Genomic DNA, 10759 nt, shown 5'->3' with positions numbered 1-10759 from the left:
CAGTCTTTGTTATTTGGATGGAGAGCAGATTTCGTTTTAAAGTCTATTCTTTTCTTAGGTGGAGACTCTGGGTCATGGGCAGCAGGAAGTGTGGCAAGGAAACCGCAGTGTGAAATTTCATCAAATCCTTGATATTTGGACTTAAGTTTCAATAACTGATTTTTTTTCCCTTGTGTCTAAGAATTTAACATGTATTGTGTTTCCAGTACTTCAATCTAATTTGGTCTGAATTCCAGGGTCAATCACAAGGTGGTTTTTCCCTTTCAGCCCTCTTCCCAAGACACCTCAAAGAGCTGGAGCCAGCCGACCTTTCTGTTTCTAGTAGGTATAGTTGGCTGTGAAGAGCGACTGGGTGGACGCAGCACCAGAAGAGCCCATGGAAATATACTTGCCTTTGGCTGCCTGGCAGTTAGCCTAAAAAACAAGGGTGACAGAGGAGGCCGAGTTAGAACAAACACAACTATGTGCTTCAGCCTCTCATTTGAAACCAGCGACACCTTCATTTCGACATTTCCCCCCGACATTGATTTGGCAGAATATGGAGTATTGCGGCTGATATCATTCCCCTCCTTTTGTAACATGTTATCTCCTTTATCCCAGTTTTCTGAGCATTTCTTTGGCAAGAGTGAGGTTTGTGTCAGTTACTGGGAAAGTCTCTTTTTTTATATATTTTATTGATTTTTTACAGAGAGGAAGGGAGATGGATAGAGAGTCAGAAACATCGATGAGAGAGAAACATCGACCAGCCGCCTCCTGCACACCTCCCACTGGGGATGTGCCCGCAACCCAGGTACATGCCCTTGACCGGAATCGAACCTGGGACCCCTCAGTCCGCAGGCCAACGCTCCATCCACTGAGCCAAACCGGTTTTGGCTAAACATCTGCTTTGTTATTTTCTATTCTTAGTTGCCTATCAAATAAATGCATGTTGCTTTTATAGTGAGAGAGAAACAGTAAGTGTTCTATTTTTTAAGTTATTTTCTGAACCTTTTGTAAGTCCATCAGTTACAAGGTGGGTCTGTACGAACCTTCAGGGACAGAGAGGTTTTGTAAGTGAGAAGGTTTTTCTGGTACGTGGTAGAGATCAGATCTTTTTGACTTGGAGGGGTCAGAACTCTTGCCACTCCTTCCACAGTCCCCTCTTGGCTGTTTCTGAAGGTCGTGCTTGCTTAGGCTCCCCAGCCGGGGAGGCCGCCAACATGTGCACGTCCTGGGATGGAATATTGATTGTTTCAACCTTTCAAAATGGGCTACGAATCCATTTAGAGTTACTCTTATGGGAAAAGGTTAATAGAAATTTTAATGAAACATTTGACTTTGACAGGATTGGCACGCAATCGCTTTGAATTTTGAAACAAAGCCTTTTCCTCTAAGACCATCCAGTTGCAGGTTTGCAGCTGTCCAAACCCACAGATGGAAAAGCAGTCGTGGGAGGCTCTCTGCCTTGACCCTGGTGCCGGCAGATACAGTGAGCACGACGAAGGAAGATTGACTGGTCACGCACCCCTGGAAGCCAGAGGCAGGCATTTCATTGGTAGTTACATCTTGAGACTTTCCAAAGGTCAGCTCTGCAGGCCAAGTTTATGAATGCTGGACTTAGCATAGCGGCCCAGTCCTGTTTGAGGCTTAAGTGTCAATAACCCTCTCTTCAGGAAACGGGGAGGTACACAGATGGCCTCTTGGCTGCTCGCATATCCCTGCATGTGAGCCAAGACCTCAGGGAGAAAGCCCTGTGCTGGAACAGCACAGCTTATTCCGGCCACAACACCCACAACACCGCAGCCATGCCAGGAAGTGGCAGGGAACCAGGATCATCTTACCACCAGCTAGCTGGGCTCCCATTGCTGGAGAAAAAAAGATACTAAAAATTAGTCCCCCCACTTACCCCCCCCTCTTTTTTTGCATAATCTCAATATGAGCCTTCCCTGGCCACTCTGAAATTGCCTCCTCAAGGACATACTAAAAGGAGGGAGGGCTCTCGCACCCACACCTGATTGGCCCTTATCTACACCTGACTCGGCTCTGTCGCCCACACTGACTTGGCTCTCTCGGCTCTATGCCCACACCTGAATGGGCTCTTTCATCCACGCCCTAGATGATTCTCTCATACACATCGAAGTCAGCTCTCCTCTGCACACTTCCGCTGGCTCTCTGGCCCTCACCTGAGTTGGCTCTCTCTCCCATACCTGAGTGTATTCTCTCGCCTACACCTTGTTGAGGAATCCTTGGATTATAGGATGTAGACCTTGGGGAGTTTCTAGCTTTAGAGAACATTGCAAAAATCTTGGTAGTGGCATAGAAGGGTCAGTTTCTACTCTGAGCAGGTCAGCCCCTCAGAGTCGGCTTAGCTCAGGGGAACAAGCAACCAAAGGGAGTCAGGAATCTTAGTTAACATACTAGTAGTTTGCACTCCAGGGTTTAAAGGAGTTCAGGGGCTTTGAATAGGAGCCAGAAAAGGTGGCTAGTTAATGACAGCCAATACAGGACAAAGGTGTGAGGAACAGAATTAGGGACTTCAATGGTGGGGCCCTTTGGAGAATATATTGATATTCTGGTCAGAAATAACTCTCTTCCTAAGGCTTTATTGCCAGTAGTGGAGCTAAGCAGAAAGCTGTGCTGGGTGGTGAGAAATCCTTGTGAGAAAGAGAGAGGTTTAGAGAAAGGCAGCCTTGTGGGAGACTTCCACGCGTGCTCTGCCTACTCCAAGGTGGTAGGAAAATAAGAGGTGCTCATGGTGGATATGTTACCCCTGAGTCCACTAGGAAGGTGGTGGGTGGCCGCTGATGGGGCTGATTATTTCCCCTTGTGCTCTGACTCAGTTGTGGACACACAGGGGAGGGTGCATGGGGAGATGGATTTGTAGGCCCTGTGCCCTTCTGCATTTTAAGGCCAGGCAATCCTGAGTCCAATGTCCCCTTTCTTTACAATATCTGCAAACATCCCTACCTATGGGGGGTTTTGGAGAACCGATTGCCTGGCTTGTTTCCTTCAAATTGCCAGGTTGTCCAGCCATGAGTTGCACTGTGTTTACTAGGCCTTCAATGGTGTTGATGTAGCATATGTACTTCAGAGAGGAAAACTTACATTGAGTTTTTAGATAACATCTCTACTTACTGGTATGAGATTTATGTTAACTTGTGAAGCTAGTGACTGAGGCAGACAGTGTTTGGGTGTCCAGAGTGAGACCACAGTAGTCCTTCCAAACATTGTAATCTATGCCCATAGTTAGAGGCCTGCAATCCTGTATCTTTGACCAATTGACTTATAAGGGAAGGCAGTGGGAATGGATTCGAAGTTTCTCTCCTATGGTTTTAATAAATGTTGGGGGTATTCTGATCTCCTGAAGGTCCTCTCCAAGAGTGGCCCAGTGGCATTTTCAAACCACTAAGTGGCATCCCCACAGTCCTCCAGACTACAAACACGTTGATATAAACCACAGGGCCCAGGCGAACAAGCCCTGAAGACCGGTCTGAATAGTTTGCTAAACTCTTCCCTATTGTCACGAGGGTCCAGAAACAACAGCATGTAAATCCGAATGAGAACAAGGCAGAAAGAGTGGGCACTTAGGTTATTGATCGACTCCCACAGGTGAAGAAAGCCAATAATAAGCACTAGGATGGAGAGCTGGGGAGGGGCAAGGAGGGTGACCAGGAGTGGTTAAGGGGGTGGGTTTTGGAGTTCTGCTCTGCTCCCACAGCATATGAGCCACCTGGGGTGGGCACAAGGCTAAGGAGGCCGTGAGGTGGGCGTGGTGAAATACTGGCATCTGAGTGGAAACTGGGGTTATGCCTGAGGGAAAAGAGAAAGGCTATTATGATGCATCCCTGGGGTGCACTACACCAAGACGACCCTGCAGCCACAAAGAGGAGCTGCTCCAAGCATAGACTAGAACTGTCAGTTCAGAAATGGGGTTTGAAGTTATGGTACAAAATGCTTCAGCGTAGTACAGTGGGGCCTTGACTTACGAGTTTAATTCGTTCCGTGACAGAGCTCGTAACTCAAATTACTCGTATGTCAAATCTTAAAGTGAACAAGTGAGACACGTGATGCTGGGCTGATGTTGTGGCGTTCACTGTGACGTTCGCTGCGCCAACTAGCGGTGGGGCATCTGAAACTGGCTTGTAACCCGAATTTTAGCTCACAACTCAAAGCAAAAAATCGGCCGAGAGACGGCTCGTATCTCGAAAAACTCGTTAGTCGGGACACTCGTAAGTCAAGGCCCCACTGTACTTAAATCGTATCACAACATGGTAGAAAACCAAATTACATCTCGGGTGGACTGGGTACAGTAGAAGATGATAGTCTAAAAATAAAATTGGCTGGTGTGGTGTGGCTCAGGGGTTGAGCGTCAACCTATTAACCAGGAGGTCACAGTTGGATTTTCAGTCAAGGGCACATGCCTGGGTTGCGGCTCAATCCCTAGTGTGGGGCATGGAGAAGGCAGCTGATTAGTGATTCTCTCTTGTCACTGATGTTTCCATTTCTCTCTTCCTCTCCCTTCCTGTCTGAAATCAATAAAAATATATTCAAAAGAATAAAAAAATAATCAAATTGGCAATTTTTCAAAAATTAGAATATCCAGTGTTGATGATATGAACTCAGGTAAACAGGTCTCTCAAAAAATACAAAGGTAAGTTGATTTAAAAATTTCTCTAGGAAAATTGGAATATACATTTCAAAAGCCTAAAAAAATAATATCATCATTTGATTCAGCAATTGCATAATGGATACTTATCCTAATAATAATAGCCAACATTGACTAAAGGCCACAAGTGCTATTGTGAATTCTTTGTGTATTTGTGAGTTTAATTTTACAGCAACATTATGAGGTAGAAATTGTTATTTTCCCTATTTTCCAGTGAGGAAACAGAAGCACAGCGCAGCCAGAGCACTGGAAAGAAGCCATCAGTCAGGGTGCCCAAATGCTGATGGCTCAAGCCCCTCAAATTCTAATAGAAGTTGGAGTCTAGAAAGTCGCAAAATTCTGAGGCTCAAATACTGAGTTGCTGGCCGGGTGGGGCAGAGGGATGTGGGAGGAGGAGGCTGGGGGGTTGGATATCATCAACCCACACGTTTATCAGGCTGTGCAGGAACACTTGGAGGGCAGGTGACAAGGAGCTTGGTTGATTCCCTTGCTGTGTGTCCTTGAACTGTAATGAAATACAGACCGCCACTGTCAGACGTGATTCATGAGGTGTTTTCTGGTCCTTGTAGTTTAATCAGAGACAGCATTGACACATCGAAGATTTTTTCCAGAGGTTTCATTAATTGAGTTGTCATTCATTGTGGGGTTTTTTGTTTGCTTTTCATTTATAACCTTGCTTTTAAGTGTTCGTATTTTGTTGCCTCTGACTTCTCAGAGAGCTCTAATTTTATTTAAAAAAAAAAAAAAGATGTCTTGGGTCTGCAGCAAATGGGATTTTCAGTTAACTGCTTAAGGCTGCCAGTTAGTTAATAGATGACAGGAGAACAGAAATCTTGAATCTGATTCAAAGTGCTATGCTTTATTCTTTGGAGGAATAATATCTATTGTAAAGAGATGTTTTTTTTTGCCCTAGCCGGTTTGGCTCAGTGGATAAAATGTCAGCCTGCAGGCCAAAGGGTCCTGGGTTTGATTCTGGTCAAGGGCATGTCCTTCAGTTGCAGGCTCCTCCCCGGCCCAGGACCTGGTCAGGTCTTGTGCAGGAGGCAACCAATCGATGTGTTTCTCTCACATCAATATTTCTCTGTCTTTCCCTCTCTCTTTGACTCTCTTTAAAAATCAATGGAAAAATATCTTCGGGTGAAGATTAAAAAATAAATTAATTAATTAAATAAAGATATGGTTGTTTTTCTTTAATAACATTTTAAAGTGTATATTTGGGTGTGGGAAATGGAGAGCTAAAGCTTAATGGACCATTCAACTTGGGAAAAATAATAGGTAGAATTAAAAAAAATATGAACAAGTCATGTTGCACTCCCTGGGTTTGTTTTCATCCACTTTATTCATCTGAGGACAACCCTGGGCTGCTCCAGAGCAGCGGTCGCCAACCTTCCCTACCTCTCGGACCACCAGTAGTGGCCGCTGCTTCAGAGGTCCCCAAGCTTCCTCAGTGCAGGGCCCCCTTTCTGTGCAGTGGGAAGTGTTCATGGAGTCCCTTGGTCAAAGTAAATGCCTGGCCACCCTGCTTCTTTAGTTGTAGCATCTACACAACTTAGGAAGTCTTTGTAGCCTCACAACTGGGTAGCCGTGTGAAAAACTAATACACATGAATCGAAATAAAAAAAAACAATATTTCATGTCACCCTTCAGTAACCATTCTTCCTTGCTAATGGGCCAGCACACCTAGAGGTCACTGCACAATTTCTCAATCCTCAGAATCATTGGACACAACACCCTCCTTTCCTGTTCCACATGGATTTTCGCCTGTTTCTTGCTTTTTTAACTTTTAATTTTTTTCAATTACAGTTGATATACAGTATCATGTAGTGTCAGGTGTACCACATCATGATGAGGCATTTATATAACTTACAAAGTCATCATCCTGATGAGTCTAGAACCCAGGCTGGTTCTTGCTTTTTATTGCAGCAGCTGAAAACCCCCCCAGCTCCACAAAGATAAGATGTCAGCTGAAAAGGCACATATCTGCAATCTAACGTTGACATTGTGAACTCTTAGTTCCTGGGAACAAAGTGTCCCATAGCATACTGGGGGTTTAATGGTTCCTCCAGGGTTCCTCAGTGCACAGTTTGGAAACCACTGGAGCAAGCTCAGTTTCAAATTTGCAGCTACCACCTTAGCAGATGTACAGGCATGAAATTCAACAGAGGAAGGCTCCTCGTCCATTGTTCTGTGACTCTAAAAGATTTGTCACTTTGTAAAACGCTTCAGTGGCAATAAAGGTCAATCAAAATTCTCTGCTTCTTCATGCGTCTGCCTGCACATAATATGAATTAATTGAGGTCTTCCTTCTGTGGTGAAAACGATCAAGTAACAATGAAAAGAATATTCTGACCTTCGCTACCTTTTCCCGTGTGCAGCCCCACACTGAAAGGCATGACCCAGGTTTCTCATTCTGAAGGCAGCGGGGAAGGCTGCTCGTTCAGTGACTAGATTTAACAATTTAGCCCCAACGGTGAGCACTGGCCAAGCAGAAGGCTTTCTTTCTATCTAGCTATCTTTTTTTTAAAAAAAATAGTTTTAAATATTTCATTTATGTTTTACTTTCGTCGTTGTTAATTCTCACCTGAGGATATTTCTCCACTGAGTTTTAGGGAGAGTGGAAGAGAGAGGGAAAGACAGAAACATCGATGTGAGAGAAACACATCGATTGGTTGCCTCCTGAATGAGCCATGTCAGGGCTTGGGGAGGAGCCTGCAACCAAATTACATGCCTTTGAGCGGAATCGAACCCAGGACCCTTTGGTCCACAGGCCGATGCTCTATCCACTGAGCCAAACTGGCCAGGGCCAGAAGGCTTTCTTACACCCAAAGCAGGAAAGTCTCCACATGATCCCTAGAGGACTGTGACGGAGTTCCTATGTCTGATAAATACCATCGGAAATTATCATGCGATAAAGGTAATTAACCCCTATATAAAGGCTTACTCCTATTTTTCCTGACTGAAGACCCAAATGGGTCCCTGAGGGACTTAAATACTGGGAGCTGCAACGATTTGAGCATCTGCACAGGATGGTCTATGTGAAAAAATACCCGAATTCCTTGCCTGGGTTTTATAAAAGGAGATTCTGGCCGATGGAGTCTCTCATATTCACACTTTGGGGGGAAATTAATATTATTTAAATGATTTAAGCCTTCAATTGGTTATAAAGCTCTCTTAATCCGTGCTTTTAATTTTATTTTTTTTTCTATTGACCAGACTTTTGAGTCCTTTTCGATTTTGGGAACCTTTCTTCTATTACCAAATGCTCCATGACCTCAGTGTAGATGTGTCTGTTCCCCTCTCCTTAGTTATAAGTTAGAGTTCCCCACTGTGAGAGGAAAAGAGATGGCATTGGTACGTGAACATGTGGAAATCCCTTACTCTTCATACATTTATGATGATTCTTAAATGTGAGATGGTGAATACATTTGCATGGAATTCCATTTAATACATGATCTACAACATTGGGGAAAATGGAGAGAAAAAGAAGATATTTCCTTAATTTAAACCCAAAGAGAACAGCCAATTATATACATTTTGATTCTCACCTGCTTTTAAAAACATGTAAACTTTTTAGCTCTGGCTGACTGACAGTTGAGCATCGTCTATATGCCAAGGTTGGGGGTTTGATACCCAGTCAGGGCACAAGAAACAAGCAACAAATGCATAAATAAGTGGAACAACAAATCAATGTTTCTCAAAAATAAACCTTTTATTTTGAATAGCTTTTGATTTATAATAGTTCCCTCTTGGAACAGAGACCTCCCAAACCCATCAACACTATGTTTTTTCCTATACATGCATACCTATGATAAAACTTCATGTATAAATTAGACACAAAGATGAACAACAACAAATAAAATAGGACAGCTATAACAATAAACGGTACTCAAAGTTATGAGAATGTGATCTTGCTCTCAAAATATTGTACTGTACTCACCTTTCTTATTGTGATGATGTGTGATGATACAATGCCTGTATGATGAGAGGAAGAGAGGGGAATGAGGTAGGCATTGTGACACAGCGTTAGGCTACTACTGATCTGACAATATGTCAGAAGGAGGATGGATCTTTGAGCCATGACGATGTCCATGGTTGGCTGTCAGGAACAGACAGTGCCGATGGTTGGGGAAGTCCCACTGTGGGTAAGATGAGGACTACTGCCTATAAAAGTTGCACAGGAAAGTATTCAGAGCATTCCCACATCGCCCTTACCCATTTCCCCTATTTGTTAACGTGTTACCATACATTTGTCACAACTAGGAAAGCAACACTGATTCCTTACTGTCCATGGAGTTCTTTCTATCATTGAATTTCAATCTATTTGCAGTTAAATATCCTCTCCTACTCTACAGCTTGGCTTCTCGATCTCTTGGGTTTCTTACGATGGACAGAAGTTTTTCTGTGTGTGTGTTTTAAATATATTTTTATTGATTTCAGAGAGGAAGGGAGAGGGAGAGAGAGACAGAAACATCAAGGATGAGAGAGAATCATCAATCAGCTGCCTCCGGCATGCCCTGCACTGGGAACCGAGCCTGCAACCTGGGCATGTGCCCTGACCGAGAATTGAACCATGACCTCCTGGTTCACAGGTCAACGCTCAACTGTTGAGCTATGCTGGCTGGGGCTGAACAGAAGTTCTAGATACACCTTTTCTTCATGGTAGTGTTTTTTTGTGTCCTACTTAAAGTATCTTTCCTACTTTCTGGTCATAAAGACAGTTTTAATATATAGATATATTTTAAAATATATTTTATTGATTTTTTTACAGAGAGGAAAGGAGAGGGATAGAGAGTTAGAAACATCGATGAGAGAGAAACATCGATCAGCTGCCTCCTGCACATCTCCTTCGGGGGATGTGCCCGCAACTCAGGTACATGCCCTTGACCAGAATCGAACTTGGGACCCTTGAGTCTGCAGGCTGACGCTCTATCCACTGAGCCAAACCAGTTAGGGCAATATATTTTTTAATCGTGATGAAATACACATAACATTTATCTTTTTTTAAGAAAAATTGTCACCCAAGGATATGTTTATTGATTTTTTCTTCTTTAGAGAGAAAGAGAGAGAGAGAGAGAGAGAGAAACATTGATGTGAGAGAGAAACATTGATAGGTTGCCACAGTATGGACCTCGACTGGGGATTAAACCTGCAACCTTTCCATGTATGGAATGATGCTCCAACCACTGAGCAACACCAGCCAGGGCAATATTTACCATCTTAACCATTTTAACTGTACAGTTCAGTGGTATTAAACACATTCATAATGTGCAACTGTCACCATCATTCATCTCCATTGCTATATATATACATATATTTTTCTAAAGTATATTTTTATTGATTTTGGAGAGGGAGAGAGAGAAAAGCATCAATGATGAGAGAGAATTATGGATCTACTGCCTCCTGCATGCCCCCTACTGGGGATCAAGCACACAACAGGAGCATGTGCCCTTGACCGGGAATTGAACCTGGGACCCTTCAGTCTGCAGGCCGACACTCTATCCACTGAGCTAAACCAGCTAGGGCCATCCCCATCACTTTTCATCTTGTAAAACTAAAACTCTGTCCTCATTAAATAATGACTCTTAATTCTGCTCTCCCTGAGCCAGCCCCCAGCAAGCACCATTCTACTTTCTGTTTCTATGAATTTGACTACTATAAATACCTCCTCTGAGTGGAATCATGCAGTATTCGTCTTTTTGTGACTGACTTGTTTCACTTAGCATAACGTCCTCAAAGCCCATTCATGTTGTAGCATGTGTCAGAAATCTCTTTCCTTTTAAGTCTGAATAATATTCCATTGTATGCACATACCATATGTTGCTTATCCATTTACTTATAGATGGATACTTAGGTTGCGTCCATATTTTAGCTATTGTGAATAATGCTGCTATAAACATGGGTGTACCTTTTCAAGACCCTGCTTTCAATTCTTTTGGGTATATACTTATAAGTGAGGTTGCTGGATCACATGGTAATTTTATATTTAACTAGATTGTCACTTCCTAAATATTTTACTGTTTATAGGCCTTTGAGGTTATTTTGATCTATGGTATTTACAATGTAGAAGAAATTTTATACGATGTTGTGGTCCTATACATTTCTTCCCAACTCTGC

Source organism: Myotis davidii, unplaced genomic scaffold (genome assembly GCF_000327345.1).
Source record: "Myotis davidii unplaced genomic scaffold, ASM32734v1 scaffold242, whole genome shotgun sequence".
Taxonomy (NCBI): Eukaryota; Metazoa; Chordata; class Mammalia; order Chiroptera; family Vespertilionidae; genus Myotis; species Myotis davidii.
Note: the sequence above shows the minus strand (reverse complement) of the source record.